Below are 20,018 nucleotides of genomic sequence, written 5' to 3'. Positions count from 1 at the left end.
TCGAACTCCTGACCTCAGGTGATCCACCCGGCTCGGCCTCCCAAAGTGCTGGGATTACAGGTGTGAGCCACTGTGCCCGGCCTTTACATTGTTTTTTAACACACTAGATTTGGATCTCTTTTTTGATGATCATCTATAGAATGCTCCTTTATCCACTTATTGTTATCACCTTCTAATTTTGGTAGACTGAAAATATTGCCGGTAAAGTTTGTCAATGGAGCAAAGATTCATCTAAACCATCTCTTCAAATCCCATTCGCAGGCTTCTATTTCAGGAATGTAATTAAAATCGGCTGCAACAGCTTGAATTCTCACTGGATAAAATCTCTGCAGGCCAATCTCTTTGGTGGATTGCATTTAAATTTTATGTTAATTACAAATTTTGTCTAATTAAAACTCCTACCTTGTGGTCCTACTCTGAAACTTTACGCCTTGATAGTCCAAGGTTGGACCTGATAGTGCTGGCTTTGTATGTTTCTTGTACTTAGGTTTTTTTTCTAGTAGTTTCAGGCAGTTCCTCGCTGTAGAATATTAGAATTTGTGTCTTAAAATTCATATTGTCTGGGGGACTCTTTCCAGCAAACATTACTCCCATTGATGGGAGATTTGCAGGTATAATGTTTTAGCTCTCACCAGGCCACCCTATCCTGGGTGCGAGGGCGAAGTATGTTGGAACTGCAGGCCACAGCTGCCTGGGTGTTTACACCGACCAAAACTCAGAGGGTAGAGCCACAGAAACAGCAGCTCCTGCTGCTCATTGAGATTTAATTGTGTGTGGATGCAAAAATAGAAGTGGATTCTACCTTTCCCATTGTGGCTTCCCACTAATGACATAATGATGGCACCAATGTCAAAATTTCCAGAGCTTAAAAATCCCAATTTCACAGTCATTGAGTTCCTTGAAAACTGTCAGGACCATGTGACACAATGACAAAGGAGGTGGTTGCGAGAGGCACAAACCTAGCAGAAGCTACAGCAGACAAAAGAGAGAAGAATGCAGTCGCATGCCCAACACATAGACACCACACAAGGTCGCTGGATAGTAGGCCAAGGAATGTGAGATCTTTTTAAATATCAGATGAGACACCATGGTTTCTGGTGTTTGCAGCTTCTGGATCTTGACGCCCTTATCTCATGGATGCTGAAGCTTTATCATGTCTTAAAATCTTGGCCAAATGCATATCGGGCCGAGTGCTATTTATCTTTGGTGGCTGACTCTGCTTTTTGGTTAGTGTTCAGTTTGTTCTAAACGGGAAATCAACTTACATTTAAAGATAACAGACTGGTCAAGGTCAGAGAATTGGTGGATGGCAGGGGAAGGAGAGGTCCTTGAAGCCAACCGGATTCTTCCACTATGCCACACTGCTTGCCCTAGAGGAGAGAAACAGATTTACCATGTAACCCATTACTCACTAGAAAATGCCAGGGCAATACAAGGAGGCAGGTTGTGATCTAATAATTATTTCTTTTCTTTTTCTTTCTTTTTTTTTTTTTGAGATGGAGTCTTCCTCTGTTGCCCAGGCTGGAACGATCTCGGCTCACTGCAACCTCCACCTCCCGGGTTCAAGCAATTCTCCTGCCTCAGCTTCCCGGGTAGCTGGGATTACAGGCACACGCCACCACGCCTGGCTAATTTTCATACTTTTAGTAGAGACGGGGTTTCGCCTTGTTGTCCAGGCTGGTCTTGAACTCCTGACCTCAAGTGATCCACCCATCTTGGCCTCCCAAACTGCTGGGATTATAGGCATGAGCCACCGCGATCCGCCCCACCAAAAACTTAAATTTTTTATTGTTAATCAATCTAACAGGTTTGTCCAAAATAATAAGAGCAACAATGTAGTCAATTGTGTGTGCTTACATATATTGCTTATGTATAAGTGAAATGAATGGCAGCAGGGCTATCACGGATGGGAGGACAGGACTAGGATTATTTTGTTACTTTAAGGTACCTGCACTACCTGTAAAGTGGTATAGTGTTAGTTGAAAGTGGACTTGGATTAGTTGTAAATGCATATTGCAAACTCTAGGACAATCACTAAAAAAGTAAAAATAAATATAATTGATATGCTAACAGAGGAGAGAAAATGGAATCATATAAAATGCCCAATTAAAACCACAAAAAGCAGAAAAAGCATGGAAGACAAAAGTAGAAACAGAACAAGGGCAACAAATAGCAGACAGTAACAAATATGGTAGCTATTAATCCAATTAGATAAAGAAAAATCACTTTAGGTTGGGCATGGTGGCTCATGCCTGTAAGCCCAGCACTTTGGGAGGCTGAGGCAGGCAGATCACTTGAGCTCAGGAATTCAAGACCAGCCTGGGCAACATGGCGAAACCCTGTCTCTACAAAAAATAAAAAAAATTAGTTGGGTGTGTTGGTGTGCTCCTGTAGTCCCAGGTACTTGGGAGGCTGAGGAGAGTGGATTGCTTGAGCCCGGGAAGTTGAGGCTGCAGTGAGCTGTGATTGTGCCACTGCAGTCCAGCCTGGGTGACAGAGCAAGACCCTGTCTCAAAAAAAAAAAAAAAAAAAAACCTTGAATATAAATGATCTAAACACATCAAACGAAAGACAGAAATTGTCAAATGGATGATAAAACAAAGGCCAACTATATGTTGTCTACGAGAAATGTACTTTAAATATAAAGACATATATAGATTGAAAGTTAAGGGATAGAGAAAACTATCCAATGCTAACACTCATCAAAAGAAAGCAGGAGTAGCTGTATTAATTTCAGGCAGAGCAGACTTTAGAGCAAGGAAAGTTATCAGGAATAAAGAGGAGCATTATATAATGAAAAAGGAGTCAAAACTATAAGAGGGTATAACAATCTTAATGTGTATATGCCTAACAAAAGAACATCAAAATTACCTTACAACAGACACAAAACTTTTTGTCTCTATAAAAAATTTTTTAAAAAGTAGCTGGGCATGGTGGTGCATGCCTGTGGTCCCAGCTACTCATGAGGCTGAGGTGGGAGGACTGCTTAAGCCCAGGAGGTTAAGGCTGCCGTGAGCCATCGATCATACCAGTGCACTCCAGCCTGGGCAACAGAGCGAAACTCTGCCGCAAAAAAAAACCCAAATAATATTTACATTAGCACCCCCCAAAAAGGAAATACTTAGGTATAAATCTAACCAAATATGTATGACATCTATATGAGGAAAAGTATAAAACTGATGAAAGAAATCAAATAATAACTCAATAAATGAAGAGATATACCATGTGCATGGACAGGAAAACTCAATATTATCAAGATGTCAGTTCTCCCCAATTTGATCTATAGATTCAACACAATCCTAATCAAATTCCCAGTCAGTTATTTTGTGGATATCAGCAAATAGCTTCTAAAGTTTATACGGAGGGGCAAAAGACCCAGAACAGCCACCACAATACTGAAGATCAGTGTTAGAGGATTGACACTACCTGACTTCAAGATCTACTAAAAAGCTACAGTAATCAAGACAGTGTGGTATTCGCATAAGAATAGACAAATAGATCAATGGAATGGAATAGAGAGCTCAGAAATTGACTCACACAAATATAGTCTACTCATTTTTTTTTTTTTTTTTGAGACAGAGTCTCACTCTGTCGCCCAGGATGGAGTGCAGTGGTGTGATCTTGGCTCACTGCAACCTCCACCTCCCACGTTCAAGCAATTCTTGTGTCTCAGCCTCCCGAGTAGCTGGGATTACAAGCACGCACCACCACGCTCAGCTAATTTTTGTATTTTTAGTAGAGACAGGGTTTCCCCATGTTGGCCAGGCTGGTCTTGAACTCCTCGACATCAGGTGATCCGCCCACCTTCACCTCCCAAAGTGCTGGGATTACAGATGGAGCCACCATGCCCGGCCCCCTAGGTTCTGACAAGTAGTCATCTTTACCTAAAACTCAGTTAACATGATTTGTTTTCATACTATTCATTCCTTTTGAAATTTTATTTAAAAAGTTGATATATGATTCACCCCTGTAATCTCACATCTATAATCCCAGCACTTCGGGAGGCTGAGGCAGGTGGATCACCTGAGGTCAGGAGTTTGAGACCAGCCTGGCTAACATGGTGAAACCCCATCTCTACTAAAAATACAAAAATTAGCCTGGCGTGGTGGCAGCCACCTGTAATCCCAGCTACTTGGGAGGCCGAGGCAGGAGAATTGCTTGAACCCGAGAGGCAGAGGTTGCGGTGAGCCGAGATCTCGCCATTGCACTCCAGCCTGGGCAATAGAGTGAGATTCTGTCTCAAAAAAAACAAAACAAAAAAACCACACAAAAACTTACAAAACATAACCTATGTACAAAAATGCATACTAAACATATGTACTTTTTATTTTAAAGGAAGAAACAATCTAATGTAAGTCACCCATGTCAACAAAACAGAATATTACAGAACTCCCCCACATGTAAGTAACCTCCTGGATCATGACTCTTAACCTCCTCCCCAGAGGTAACTCCTAACTCATAATAAATCCAGTTCTTGTTTTTCACATGTGTTTGTTTTTGTTTTACACTGAGGTGTGCATCCTGGATTTGAGTATTGTATGGATGGGATGGAGTCTTACCCTTTGGATTCGTTCTCTCTCTCTCTCCTTTTGCTGAACATTATGATTTTGAGGTATCATCCATGTCTCAATGTATAGTTGTGTATTTTCATTCTATAGAGTATTCATTCTATTGAACGAGTATGCCACAATTTAATTTGCGTTTTACTATAGATGGACTTCGGGTTTTCCATTTGGGGTTATTATAAATTATGCCGTTATGAAGTTTTTTTTGTTTTTTAGAGACAGGGTCTCGTTCTGTTGCCTAGGTGGGAGTGCAGTTGTGCTATCACAGCTCATTGTGGCCTCAACCTCCTGGGTTCAGGTGATCCTCCCTCAGCCTCCTGAGTAGCTCAGACTACAGGTATGTGACACCACACCCAGCTAATTTTTTGTATTTTTAAAATAGAGACAGAGTCTCCCTATGTTGCCCAGGCTGGTCTCGAACTCCTGGACTCAAGCGATCCACCCACCTTGGCCTCCCAAAGTGCTGGGATTACAGGCATGAGCCACTGCACCTGGAAAGATTCTTAAACACTTACCTCGATGTACAATGTGCATACACATGTTTCTCTGGGGCATAGACATAGGGTAGAACTGCCCACAGGCTATGCTGTCTTCAACTTTATTAGATAATGCCAAACTGAGCTCATATCCAGTTACTTAGGTGTGAGACTTCCAGGCAAAAAAGTTGTTTAAATTTTTTTTTTTTTTTTTTTTTTTTTAGGACAGAGTGTTGCTCTGTCACTTAGGCTGGAATGCAGTGGCGCAATCTCAGCTTACTACAACCTCCGCCTCCCAGGTTCAAGCAATTCTCCTGCCTCAGCTTCCCAAGTAGCTGGGACTACAGGTGTATGCCACCACACTCGGCTAATTTTTGTATTTTTTAGCAGAGATGGGGTTTCACTATATGCTGGCCAGGCTGGTCTCGAACTCCTGACCTCAGGTGATTTGCCTGCCTCAGCCTCCCAAAGTGCTGGGATTACAGGCATGAGCCACTGCACCTGGCCTAAAAAGTTGTTTAAAAAAGATAATGCCAAATTGTTTTCCAAAGTAGTTGTACTAATTTACACTCCCACCCGAGGCATATGACAGTTCCTATGCTCCACATTATCAAAACCTGATATTGTCAGTCTTTTCCCTACTTTGTAATACTGGAGCTGCACCTGCGCAACCTACATTTTGTGTTTTGGCAGCCGGCTCCATGTTATACTCTGCCAATAGGGGGCACTGAAGGACTTTTCTGCTTCCTGTTTGCTGCTTTGTTTCTCCTCACTGCTGGGACTGACTTGATGGGCGCAGTGTAGCACTGGCCCCGTGGCATTCCCTGTGCAGGCATCCAGTGAGTTTCCTCCTCACTGTGGTGATGGGTGGTGGCTTCCTGCAGAAGCTGCAAAATTCTTTTCTTTCCTTTTGTTTTTGTTTTGATACAGTCTCTCTCTGTCGCCCAGGCTGGAGTGCAGTGGTTTGATCACGGCTCACTGCAGCCTCGAACTCCTAGACTCAAGTGATCCTCCTGCCTCAACCTCCCAAAGTGCTGGGATTACAGGTGTGAGCCACCACATCCTGCCCAACTTTTTTTTTTTTTTTTTTTTAAGGCAGGGGCTTGCCCAGGCTGGAATGCAGTGGCCGATCATAGCTCACTGCAGCCTTGAACTCCTGGCTCAAGTGATCCTCCTGCCTCAGCCTCCCCAGTAGCTGGGACTGAAGGCATGCACCACCACATCCAGCTAATTTTTAAATTTTTTTGCACGATGAGGGCTTGCTATTTTGCCCGGGCTGGTCTCGAACTCCTGAGTTCAAGCAATCCTCCTGACTTGGCCCCCCAAGGAGCTGGGATTACAGGTGTGAGCCATCACTTCTGGCCTGCTTAACTCTCTAAATACTTTACCTACACCTGTTCCAGCATCTTATAGTCACATCCCAGTATTTAGTGGGGGCAGAATCAGGTAGTTATAAGTGGCTAGCTAGCCAGGAGGAAAGACTTGGTACTGATCCCTTCCTAGCTTGGGACAACTTTCTTTGGGGAGCTGGAGAGATAGTTTGGCTGGACAAATGAGGGGGCTCAGGGTCTAAGAGCAAATTACAGACAGAAATGGGATAGGTAATCCAGGATGAAGTAGCCAGCATGTCAATCAATCACAGTAGTTCTGTCACTGGAGTTGTCCAGGTTCTTGGCGTTTTGAACAAAGAATTGGACAAAACGCACAAACGAAGCAATGAAAGAATGAAGCAACAAAAGGACAGATTTACTGAAACGAAAGTACACTCCAGAATGGCAGCAGGCTCAAGCAAGTGGCTTGAGAGCACTGGTTACAGAATTTTCTGGGGTTTAAATAACCTCTAGAGGTTTCCCATTGGCTACTTGGTTATACCCTATGTAAATGAAGACTTGGCCAACGACTAGTCTGATTGGTCATGGGAGGCGAACAATCAGAGGCTGAAGTGAAGTTACAAAGGCAGTGGCTCACGCCTGTAATTCCAGCACTTTGGGAGGCCGAGGCGGGTGTTCGAGACCAGCCTGGCCAACATGGTGAAACCCCATCTCTACTAAAAATACAAAATTTAGCCAGGCATGGTAACACGCGCTATAGTCCCAACTACCTGGGAGGCTGCGCTGAGGCAAGAGAATTGCATGAACCCAGGAGGTGGAGGTTGCAGTGAACGGAGATCGCACCACTGCACTATAGCCTGGGCGACAGAGTGAGACCCTGTCTCAAAAAAAAAAAAAAAAAAAAAAAAAAAAACTTGGCCTGCAATCAGTCTGATTGGTCGCGGGAGGGGACCAATCAGAGGTGCTTTCCATTTTTCATCTGTGACGCAGTGGTAAGGGAGTAGCTGCTGATCCTTTTGTTACTTGGGTGTGGAGAGGTGGGGTTTTCCTTTTGATTCAGTACTAGGAAGTCAGTGTGAATTGGCCTTGGGTTCCCTGCCTCCAGACCCTATTCTCCTGCCTCATTTCCCCACTGAGAGATGTGATCCCTATACATTTTTATGGGAGGCAGAGGGACCAATGGTCTTTCTTATGTGACTGCTTCCAGCTGACTTGGGGTGTAGTCCCTACCATTGGGGATCACAGAACTCTTGCCGCTCTCTGTCTAGTGGAGACAGGGTGGCTTCTTGATGGCCAACAGTAGTGTCTTCAGCTGGAACTGGCTGGAAACCTTGTTGCATGATCATCTGAAGTTTGATGGTCCCTAGGCAAGAAGAAATGAAATTGGTTAAGAGATTTAACAAACATGGTCCAAAAACCAAGACAAGTATAATCATTAATAATTGGCCAGCCAGCAGAAGGAGCCATGAACCCCTACTTAGCATTTTTGGCCAGGAGCCCCATGACTTGGACAGCTGTTGTCGTACCTTAGAGGCCCAATTGGCTAGTTTTCTGGTGTCATCTCTTATTAATCCTGATTGATTGATATAAAAAAGCATTCTTCTAGGAAAAGACATAAGCCACCTTTTTCAGCAGTTAGGAGATCCAGTCCCCTTCTATTTTGTAAAGCAACTGCTGCTAAGGAGTCTATTTGATTGTGTATCTTCCAAGCTGTCTGAAAGCTTGTCTGAGTCATGGGGCTCCTGGTCAAAAATGCTAAGTTCATGGCTCCTTCCTCTGGCTGGCCAATTATTAATTATTACACTTGTCTTGGTTTTGGTTTTTGGACTTTATTTATTTATTTATTTTGGGACGAAGTCTTGCTCTGTTGCCCAGGCTGGAGTGCCATGGCATGATCTCAGCTCACTGTAACCTCCACCTCCCAGGTTTAAGCAATTCTCCTGTGTCAGCCTCTGGAGTAGCTGGGATTACAGGCACGTGCCATCATGCCTGGCTAATTTTTGTATTTTTAGTGGAAACAGGGTTTCACCATATCGGCCAGTCTTGTCTCAAATTCCTGACCTCAGGTGATCCGCCCACCTCAGCCTCCCAAAGTGTTGGGATTACAGGCATGAGCCACTGTGCCTGGCCTGGACCATCTTTGTTAAATCTCTTAACCGAATTCATTTCCTCTTGCCTAGAGACCATCAAGCTTCAGATGATCCTGCGACAAGGTTTCCAGCCAGTTCCAGGTGAAGACCCTACCACCGGCCATCAAGAAGCCACCCTCCACTAGACAGAGTGGGGCGAGAGTTCTGTGACCCTTGGACAAGCATTGGTGATAGGACAGGGAAGTTGCAAGCCCACCAACTCCCATTCCTACTCCCGCTGTTATTTCTAGGCTTACCAAAAGGGGTAGGAGTTGGATGGCTCGTTTGTGTCTGGCGGTTGCAGTTAAAGGTATAATGAGGGATTGGTTCTTGGGAGCTATATTGATATCGGAGGCTAAATAAACAAGTGTATAGGTTCCAGTCCAATCGGCTGGTAATCATAAGTAAACTAGTCCCACACAAGAAAAAGGCTCCTTGTTTTTCAAGACAAAAATTGTTTGTTTGCTTTTTGAGCTGGAGTTTTTCTCTGTTGCCCAGGCTGGAGTGCAGTGGCGCAATCTCGGCTCACTGCAACCTCCGCCTCCTGGGTTCAAGCGATTCTCCTGCCTCAGCCTCCCAAGTAGTTGGGATTACAGGTGCCTGCCACCATGCCTGGCTAATTTTTTGTATTTTTAGCATAGACGGGGGTTTCTCCATGTTAGTCAGGCTGGTCTCGAACTCCTGACCTCGTGATCTGCCCGCCTCGGCCTCCCAAAGTGGTGGGATTACAGGTGTGAGCCACCGAGCCCGACAAAGTGTTCTTACTACAAAAGCAAAAACAGGGCTGGGTGTGGTGGCTCACGCCTGTAATCCCAACACTTTGGGAGGCCAAGGCAGGTAGATCACCTGAGGTCAGAAGCTCAAGACCAGCCTGACCAACATGGTGAAACCCCGTCTCTACTAAAAATACAAAAATTAGCCGGGCATGGTGGCGGGCGCCTGTAATCCCAGCTACTTGGGAGGCTGAGGCAGGAGAATCTCTTGAACCCGGGAGGCAGAGGTTGCAGTGAGCCGAGATTGCGCCACTGCACTCCAGCCTGGGTGACAGAGCGAGACTCCATCTCAAAAAAAAAAGAAAAAGAAAAAAACAAGGAAACTTTAGCAGGTGTTGGACATGTATATTACCTTGATTGTGGTGATGTTATCAACTAGTGTTTGCATATGTCCAAGCTCATCACATTGTATACATGAAATATGTGCAGTTCTTCTTATGTTGATTATACCTCAATAAAGTTGTTGAGGAGGAGGATGAAAATGAGGAGGACGAAGAAGAAGGTGCCATCTAGTAGCTGCAGTTCCGGGGAAGCTCTCCAGTTCATGCAGGGATCCCAGGTTAAAGAAAAGATAGACTGTGAAAGTTATTAGAACCAAAAATGAGGGACAAAGGCCAAGGTAGAATCCAATGATAAGATCTAGAGCCCCCAGTAGGAGACTGAGATGTTAAGCAAGTTTCCAGAATAGGTAGTTGGGGCAGTGACAAAGTAAGAATTCTGGATGTAAGAATTAAGGTCACATATCAGAATCAAATGATGTGGAAGGGTAGCTGGATGCTTATGTCTGGCCTTCCAGGGGCTGGAGTCTGTTAAATGTCTCTTGCCTTAGGTTAGATCAATCCTGGGATTTGATTCAGTGTTGATTTTATGGGTATGGGCAAAATCTGGCACATTCCTTTCTCCTTGATAATGGTTTCTGCTGTATAAATGTCATCTCCTCCACTGGTCTGCAAGCTCTTGAGGCCAGGGCTTTCTTAGGTTTACCTTCTATTGTAGCTAACTCAGTGCATTGCACAGAGTGAAAGTGGCTGGTATTAAATAAATGTACGTTGAGAGAGGTGAGGAATAGTCCTGGATCTCTGGAGTGAAAAAATAGGGAATGGGGATGTGGTTGTTGGGGATGAAGAGGAAAACTGGCACAGGCAATGATTCAAGATGAGAACCTGGGACTAGGGAAGAGTGAGTGAGATGCCAGGCTGGGGTGGGGTAAGCTGGGTTGAGCCAATGCAAACCTTACTCTGGCAAGGTTGGGAGAGAAAGGGAGTTGTGGGGCATCCCCTGGATAGCTATTCATATGAGGGAGCCTATCTATATGTAGAGGTCATATATACTATATATAGAGAGGTTGGAGAGTGGCTGAAAATAAAAAAACTTACTAAATATGTAAATTGGAGATCATTACATGTGCAACACAGTGATTATTTGCCTTACAGAAGGGTTCATTATAGGGATGCTATTAAAAACAAAAATAGGCTGGGCATGGTAGCTCACACCTGTAATCCCAGCACTTTGGGAGGCCGAGGCTGGTGGATCACCTGAGGTCTGGAGTTCGAGACCAGCCTGGCCAACATGGTAAAACCCCGTCTCTACTAAAAATACAAAAGTTAGCTGGGCGTGGTGGCGTGCGCCTCTAGTCTCAGCTCCTCAGGGGACTGAGGTGAGAGGACCGCTTGAACCCAGGAGGCGGAGGCTGCAGTGAGCTGAGATCACACCACTGCACTCCAGCCTGGGCGACAGAGCGAGACTCTGTCTCAAAAAAAAAAGAAAAAAAATTAAGGGTCCACCAAGACATTTGAAATTTGATTCCTGTTCCCACACCTCCACTAGGCAATACTCTAATGCTGACTGTCTGTGGTGGCTCCGCCTGTGAAGCAGAGATTTCTGCCTGGGCCCCCATGCTATCCATAACATCCCTTCTAATCCAGGTGGAGGTAGCCATGCCCCCACAGCTCTTGCATTCGGTGAGCCTGCAGACTTAACACCATGTAGATGCTGTCAAGGTTTACTGCTTGTGCCCTCTGGAGTGGGGGCCCAAGCCATGCCTTGGGACACTTGGGCCACTTGAGCCACAGCTGGGATGGCCAAGGGATGCTGCAGTGGAATAAGACCCAAGGCAGGCCTGGGCAGTGAGCCTTCAGGGGGTGCCTCAGGCCTGTTCCCTAAAACCATTCTGCCCTCCTAGAGCTCTGGGCCTCTGATGGGAGAGGCAGCCTCAAAGATCTTTGAAACACCTTTGGGGTAATTTTCCTGTTGTTTTGATGAACAGCACTTGGCTTCCTTCTGCCCATACTAGTCTCTTTAGCAAATGGTTGCTTGGCCACACCCTTAGTATTCTCTTGAGAACATGCTTTCTCACTCTTTACGTGGCCAGGCTGTGAATTTTCCAAATCTTTCTATTCTGCTTCCCTTATCATTATAAATTCTGTCTTTAAGTAGCGTGTTTGCTCTCACATCTCACTGTATGCCATTAAAAGTAGCCACACAGCAGCCGGAATGCTTTGCTGCTTAGATATTTCTTCCACTGGATATCCTAGTTTATCATTCTTATGTTCTACAGTCCATAAAGTCCTAGGACGTGGACACAATTCAGCCAAGGCCTTTGCAACTTTATAACAAGGATGGTCTTTACTCTAAGGTAAGTTTCTAACACCTTGTACTCATTTCCATCTGAGACCACATCAAAAAGGCCTTTATTGTACATATTTCTACCAGCATTCTGATCACAATCACTTTTGTAATCTCTAAGAAGGTCCAGACTTTCCCTACAGCTCTTGTAATTTTTTTTTTTTTTTTTTGAGACAGAGTCTCGCTCTGTTGCCTGGGCTGGAGTGCAGTGGTGCGATCTTGGCTCATGCAACCTCGGCCTCCCAGCTTCAAATGATTCTCATGACTCAACCTCCCTAGTAGCTGGGACTACAGGCGTGTGCCACCATGCCCAGCTGTTTTTTTTTTTTTTTTGTATTTTTAGTAGTGAAGGGATTTCGCTGTGTTGGCCAGGCTGGTCTTGAACTCCTGGCCTCAAGTGATTCGCCCACCACAGCCTGCTCTTGTCTTCTTCTGAGCCCTCACCAGAATCACCCTTAATGCTCTATTCACAGTAATAGAGGCTTTTTCTAGCCTGCTCCTCCAAATTCTCCCAGCCTCTACGCAGCACCCAGTTCCAAAGCCGCTTCCACATTTTCAGGTATTTAGTACAGCAGCAACCCACTCCTAGTACCAATTTTCTGTTTTAGTCCATTTTCTGTTGTTATAACAGATACCACAGACTGGATAATTTATAAACAACAGAATGCTATTTGGCTCATGGTACTGGAGTCCAGGAAGTCCAAGAGCACAGTGCTAGCATCTGGCCAGGGTCATCCCATGGCAGAAGGCATCACATGGCAAGGGGGCACATGTGCGAGACAGAGAGAAAAAGGAGGACAAACTACTTGTGATAATGAATCCACTCCCGCAGTAACAGCATTCATCCATTCATGACCTAATCGCCTCTCTCTTTTTTATATTTATTTATTTTATTTTTATTTATTTATTTTTGAGACAGAGTCTCACTCTGTTGCCAGGCTGGAGTGCAGTGGCACGATCTTGGCTCACTGCAACCTTTGCCTCCCGGGTTCAAGCAATTCTCCTGCCTCAGCCTCCCCAGTAGCTGGGATTACAGGCAGCTAATTTTGTGTTTTTAGTAGAGACGGGGTTTCACCATGTTGGCCAGGATGGTCTCAGTCTCTTGATCTCGTGATCTACCAGCCTCAGCCTCCCAAAGTGCTGGGATTATAGGCATGAGCCACTGCACCCGGCATCTCTTTTTTATTGAAACAGGGTCTTACTCTGTCACCCAGGCTACAGTGCAGTGGTACAATCAATCCTAGCTCACCACAGGCTCGAACCGCTGGGCTCAAGCAATCCTCCAACCTCAGCCTCCTGAGTAGCTAGAACCACAGGTCCTAATCACCTTTTAAAGGTCCTACCTTTCAGTACCATTAAAATGGCAATTACTTTTTTTTTTTTTGAGATGGAGTCTCACTCTGTCACCCAGGCTGAAGTGCAGTGGCGCCATCTCAGCTCACTGAAACCTCCTCCTCCCAGGCTCAAGCGATCCTCCCTTCTTAGCCTCCTGAGTAGCTGGGACTACACACCTGCACCACCATGCCTGGCTAATTTTTTTTATTTTTTGTAGAGATGGGATTTTGCCATGTTGGCCAGGCTATTTTCAAACTCCTGGGCTTAAGGGATCTGCCTGCTTCAGCCTCCCAAAATGTTGGGATTATAGGCATGAGCCATTGTGCCTGGCCTAGGTGATTCTTATGATCAAACCAGTCTAGGAAACATTGACTTAGACCAGTGCTTCCCAAACCTTAATATGCATACAAATAGCCTGGGCATTTTGTTAAAATGAAGATTCTAATTCAGTAGGCTTGGTGTGGGGCCTGAGATTCTGCCTTTCTGACAAGCTCCCAGATGACGCTGAAGCTGCTAGTCCACGCTTTGTGTAGCAAGGACTTAGAACAATTCTAACAGAACTTTCTTTGAGATGGAAATGTTCTGCATGGCCCAATATGGCAGCCACTAGCCATGTGTAGTCATATAGCATGTGAAATGAGGCAGATATGACTGATGAGCTACATTTTAAATTGTATTTCGTTTAGATTAAACTTAAATTCAAATTGAAATAGACACATGTGGCTAGTGGCTACCATATGGAAAGCCAGATTCAGAACCTTCTTCAGGATAACTTGCTGAAGAAAGTGCTCCAGAATCATTCCAGGTTAGTAAGTTATGCTGGTTTTTCAAATCATTGATTTAGAAATTAGCATTCTCAGGCCAGGCTCAGTGGTTCACGCCTGTAATCCTAGCATTTTGGGAGGCCAAGGAGAGTGGATCACCTGAGGTCAGGAGTTCGAGACCAGCCTGATCAACATGGTGAAACCCCGTCTCTACTAAAATACAAAAAATTAGCTGGGTGTGGTGGTGGGAGCTTGTAATCTCAGCTACTTGGGGGGCTGAGGCAGGAGAATTGCTTGAACCCAGGAGGCGGAGGTTACAGTGAGCCGAGATCGTGCCATTGCACTCCAGCCTGGGCAACAAGAGTGAAACTCTGTCTCAAAAAAAGAAAAAAAAAAAAAAAGAAAAAGAAACTAGTATTCTCATACAGTAAAGACTGTGGGCGGTGTACTTTATTCCTGGAAGCCTCAATCGAGTCATGTTGTCTGTATAATGTGCTTTCTAGGAAATTTTCTTTATCTCAACTTCTGCTATTTGGTTTCTAAAGTTTGTTTCTCATTTACAAACTTTTCCAAAGTCATCAACATTTAAGAAAGGGAAATAGAGTAACTCATTTATTGAAATCTTTATTATTGAAAAAAATTCACCCTAAAATAATTCTGAATGTCCAATTCAGAAATAGCAAAACATATTTGGGACTGTTGGCAACACTATTTACCAAGGAGTTGAAATACTTAAGGCTGTTCACGCCAGAAAACATTTGCAGTCATTTCCTTAGAGAGACTGCCAGAAAATTGGCCCATCCTGCCCTGCCAAAACATTTTATGAAAATTTGGAGCTTGCCTGTTATTTGTGGAAACTGTGCTAGCAAATGGGTAGACGACAAGGACTTCATTGTTCATGACACCAAACCTTTAATGTCTTATGTCGTGCTTTGGAAGTTTGCAGGCTTAGGCTTGGTATATTTTTCTTTCTCTATCCTAGCCAACACTACATAATAAAAAAGGTTTGAACACTGTGAGTTTACACAAAGCATCCCACAGAGCCACAGATTTCCATCTTCTTTTCTCAGGCACCTGGGTTGACGGTCCCCACCACTGGAGGGGAGAAGGGAAGCCATTGAGAGTACTGTAGTATTCAGGCCTGCTGGGTCCAGGTCTTTAGACCACGTGGTGGACTGACTCCCTCTCTCTAGATGCCTAGAGGCAAGGTTTGGAAAGACAACTTGCTGAAAATGTGTGAAGCAGAGTGTATTGGAAATTTCCAAAACTCAGGAGCTAAACGACTTCTTTAGGAAAAGGAGGAAAATGTCCTCTGAGTGAATTTCGTGTTAGCTTGTCTAATTTCACTGTGCTCTATACTCAAAGTCTGTAGGCTTTTGCATGAAGGACTATTTGTGTTCATTTACATAAACATGTATGAGTCCATTTGCTTAACAAATGAATACCTATTTGTGCCTATGAGAAATGCGAGCAATGCGTTAACTTCATTGATAACTCTGACCATTAAAATTGCTTATTAATTTATCTGGAGATTATGTATGTATCGCAGGACGTGGTGTGTGGTAGGCTTAGTAAATACTTCCTGCCTGAACGTGGAATGAATGTGCGTGATGTTTCATGCAGATGAATTACAATGCTGGATGCTGGCTTTAGCTGGGTGGTCTGAAACAGCTCTGAGAGGGGCTTATGTCTGTGGGCTTTTCCAGTCATTATAGAGTCATGTTGCCCAGGCGGGAGTTCTGGTGCTCTGTTGCCCAGGCTGGAGTTCAATGGCGTGATCAAGGTTCACTGCAACCTCTGCCTCCTGGGTTCAAGAGTTTCTTGTGCCTCAGCCTCCTGAGTAGCTGGGATTACAGGTGCCAGCCACCATGCCCGGCTAATTTTTGTATTTTTAGTAGAGACAAGGTTTCACCATTTTGGCCAGGCTGGTCTTGAACTCCTGACCTCAGGTGATCCACTCTCCTCGGCCTCCCAAAGTGCTGGGATTACAGTCGTGAGCCACCGCACCCTGCCTATCCTGTCATTTCTAAAAAGTAATTTGAGATTTTTAATTTTGACTTTTTTTTTTTGAGACAAGATCTCACTACATTGCCCTGGCTGGTCTTGAATTCCTGGGCTCAAGCAATCCGCCTGCCTTGGCCTCCCAAAGTGCTGGGATTACAGGCATGAGCCACCATACCCGGCACAATTTGAAATATTTTAAAATGGTAAGTCTTTGGTTTTGAGTTTCTCTGATGTGTGTTTGTCACTGAAGTGGTGTTGATTCCATATTTACACCTTTTCAATTACTCACTTAAAAATATGTTTATGCTCCTCTGCCTGCCTCTTTTGAGCATGGTTTTATTTTATTTTGGAGGTTTTCTTACTTTATTTTGCCTAAATCTCTTTATGTAGTGTCAGTCTTAAATGTCACCCTTTGGCAACCGTTGATGAACAGCTTCTCAAACTTTTTTTCTTTTCTTTTTTTTTTTTTTTTTTTGAGAGACGGTCTTGCTCTGTTGTCTAGGCTGTAGTGCAGTGGCACGATCACATCTCATTGCAGCCTCAAACTCCCGGGCTCAAGCAATCCTCCTACCTCAGCCTCCTGAGTAGCTGGGACTACAGGTGCACACCACCAACCCTAGTTAATTTGTTTAGTTTTTGGTAGAGATGGGGTCTCACTATGTTGCCCAGATTGGTCTTGAATTGCTAGCCTCAAGCTATCCTCCTGCCTCGGCCTCCCAAAGTGCTGTGATTATGGGCATGAGCCACTGTGCCTAGCCCTCAAACTTTAACCTGCATCAGAATTCCCCGGGAGATTTGTTAAAACACAGATTGCTGGACCTACCCCCTTGTTTCTGTTCAGTGAGTTTGAGGCAAAGCCCAAGAAATTTGCATTGCTAATAAGTACCCAGGTGAGACAGATGCTGCCGCTCTGGGGACTGCACTTTGAGAACCGCTGACCTGAGGGATCAAGGCATTGAACATCAACAGCTGCTGATGTCATGAAAGGAGAGACGACCAGGTGTTATGTGCCTCCTGATGAAAAAGCACACTACCTACCATCTAGGAAACATTCTTGCCAAAAAAAAAAAAAAGAACTTGAATCTTACCAAACCTCTAAACTACCAATTTGTAGGAAATATAGACAGAGTAACATATGGGGATGCAATTGGCCAAGTCCAGAACCTGAGAAACCAGGATTCTTCAAATAACAAATTACAAAAAAAGAAAGAAAGAGAGAGATGGAGGAGGAACCCATAGATTAAAGGAGATTTCAGGCCGGGTGATGTGGCTCATGCTTGTAATCCCAGCACTCTGGGAGGCCAAGGTGGGTGGATCACTTGAGGACAAGACTTTGAGACCAGCCTGGCGAATATGGTGAAACCCCATATCTACTAAAAATACAAAAGTTAGCCAGGCGTGGTGGTGTGTGCCTGTAGTCCCAGCTACTCAGGAGAGTAGCTTGGCAGGAGAATCGCTTGAACCCGGGAGGCAGAGGTTGAGGTGAGCCGAGATCACGCCACTGCATTCCAGCCTGGGCGACAGAGCGAGACTCTGTCTCAAAAAAAAAAAAAAAAGATTTCAAAGGCCTATCAATCAACTGCAACATATGGACCATATTTTCTTCTAAAGCTGTAAAAAAATGTATATATATATATTTTTAAGACAGAGTCTTGCTCTGTCGCCCAGGTTGGAGTACAGTGGCGCAATCTCGGCTCACTACAACCTCCGCCTCCCAGGTTCAAGGGATTCTCCTGCCTCAGCCTCCCGAGTAGCTGGGACTACAGGCGTGTGCCACTATGCCCGGCTAATTTTTTGTATTTTTAGTAGAGACGGGGTTTTACCATGTTAGCCAGGATGGTCTGAATCTCCTGACCTCGTGATCCGCCTGCCTCTGCCTCCCAAAGTGCTGGGTTTACAGGCGTGAGCCACTGCGCCAGGCAAAAAATGTGTATTTTTATCAGAAAATTGGAAATTTGAATAGTGAGTGGTATCTTATGATATTAAAAAATTATTTAAAATTATTTAGGTGGCATTATGGTTATGTTGTGTGGTACATAGGATAATAGCTCCCCCGAAGATGTCCACATCCTAATCTCTGGAACCTGTAAATATGTGACAGAAGGGACTTTGCAGATGTGTTTATGTTAAGGATCTTCTAGTGGGGAATTATCCTGGATTGTCTGGTTGTGTCCAATGTAATCACAGGATCCTTATGAAGGAAAGAAGAGAGTAGGAGAGTCAAAGTCAGAGAAGGGAATGTGACAATGGAAGAAAAGGTCAGAGAGAGTAAGAAAGAGGGCTTTGGGGCCAGGTGCAGTGGCTCGTGGCTGTAATATTGGTGCTTTGGGAGTCTGAGGCAGGAGGATCGCTTGAAGCCAGAAGGTTAAGACCAGCCTGGGCAACATAGTGAGACTGCATCTCTATTAAAAGTAAAACAAATTAGCTGGGCATGGTGGCATGCTTCTGTAGTCCCAGTGACATGGGAAGTTGAGGCAGGAGGACTTCTGGAGCCCAGGAGTTGGAGGCTGCAGTGAGCCATGATTGCACCACTGCACTAAAGCCTGGGCAACACAGTGAGACCCTGCCTGTAATTTTTTTTTTAAAAAGGAGAGAGCTTTGAAGATGTTAGATTGCTGGCTTTGAAGATGGACAAAGGACCACAAGCCAAAGAATGCAGGTGGAAAGGACAAGTTAGAAGTTGGAAGTTAGAAAGGACAAGGAAGTGGATTCTCCCCTAGAGCCTCCAAAAGGAATGCAACTGGGCTGACCCATTCTGGACTTCTGACCTCCAGAACTTTAAGATAAACTTCGGTTTTTTTTTTTTTTTTTGAGATGGAGTCTCACTCTGTCACCCAGGCTGGTGGCACAATCTCGGCTCACTGCAACCTCTGCCTCCTGTGTTTAAGCAATTCTCCTGTCTCAGCCTCCTGAGTAGCTGGGACTACAGGCACACACCACCACACCTGGCTAAGTTTTGTATTTTTGTACTTTTTTTTTTTGAGATGGAGTCTCACTCTGTCACCCAGGCTGGAGTGCAGTGGCGTGATCTCGGCTCACTGCAACCTCCGCCTCTTGGGTTCAAGCGATTCTCCAGCCTCAGCCTCCCGAGTAGCTGGGATTACAAGCACGTGCCACTAAACCTGGCTAATTTTTGTATTTTTAGTAGAGATGGGGTTTCACCATGTTTGCCAGGCTGGTCTTGAACTCCTGACCTCAGGTGATCTGCCCTCAGGTGATCAGCCTGCCTCGGCCTCCCAAAGTGTTGGGATTACAGGCATGAGCCACTGCGCCTGGCCTGTAATTTTTTTTAGTAGAGACGAGGTTTCACCATGTTGGCCAGGCTGGTCTCAAACTCTTGACCTCAAGCAATCTGCCTGCCTCGGCCTCCCAAAGTGCTGGGATTACAGGAGTGAGCCACAGCGTCCAGCCAACTTCTGTCATTTTAAGCCACTAAGTTTGTGATAGCAGCAATAGAAAGCTAATACAGTTATGCTATAAAAAGGGTCATCAGCCGGGCATAGTGGCTCATTCCTGTAATCCCAGCAATTTGGGAGGCTGAGGCGGGTGGATCATCTGAGGTCAGGAGTTTGAGACCAGCCTGGCCAATATGGCGAAACACTGTCTCTACTAAAAATACAAATAAAAAAAAAATTAGCCGTGCATTGTGGTGGGCACCTGTAATCCCAGCTACTCGGGAGGCTGAGGCAGGAGACGCGCTTGAACCCGGGAGGCAGAGATTGCAGTGAGCCGAGATCGCATCACTGCACCCCAGCCTGGGCAACAAGAGCGAAACTCCGTCTCAAAAAAAAAAAAAAAAGCCATCTTTTAGAGATGCATAATTAAATACTTACAAAATACATGATATGTTGTCTGGAATTTGTTTCAAAATACTATGGCAGTGGGGAGAATAGAGAGAGGTGTGCAGGGGCAGAATTGACCATAATTATTGGGGCTGAGTGATGAGTGCATTCTTTGTGTATTTTAAAAATTGAACACAAATACATACACACGAAAAAGAATAGTTACATCTAAGT

Source organism: Pan paniscus, chromosome X (genome assembly GCF_029289425.2).
Source record: "Pan paniscus chromosome X, NHGRI_mPanPan1-v2.0_pri, whole genome shotgun sequence".
NCBI lineage: Eukaryota > Metazoa > Chordata > Mammalia > Primates > Hominidae > Pan > Pan paniscus.
Note: the sequence above shows the minus strand (reverse complement) of the source record.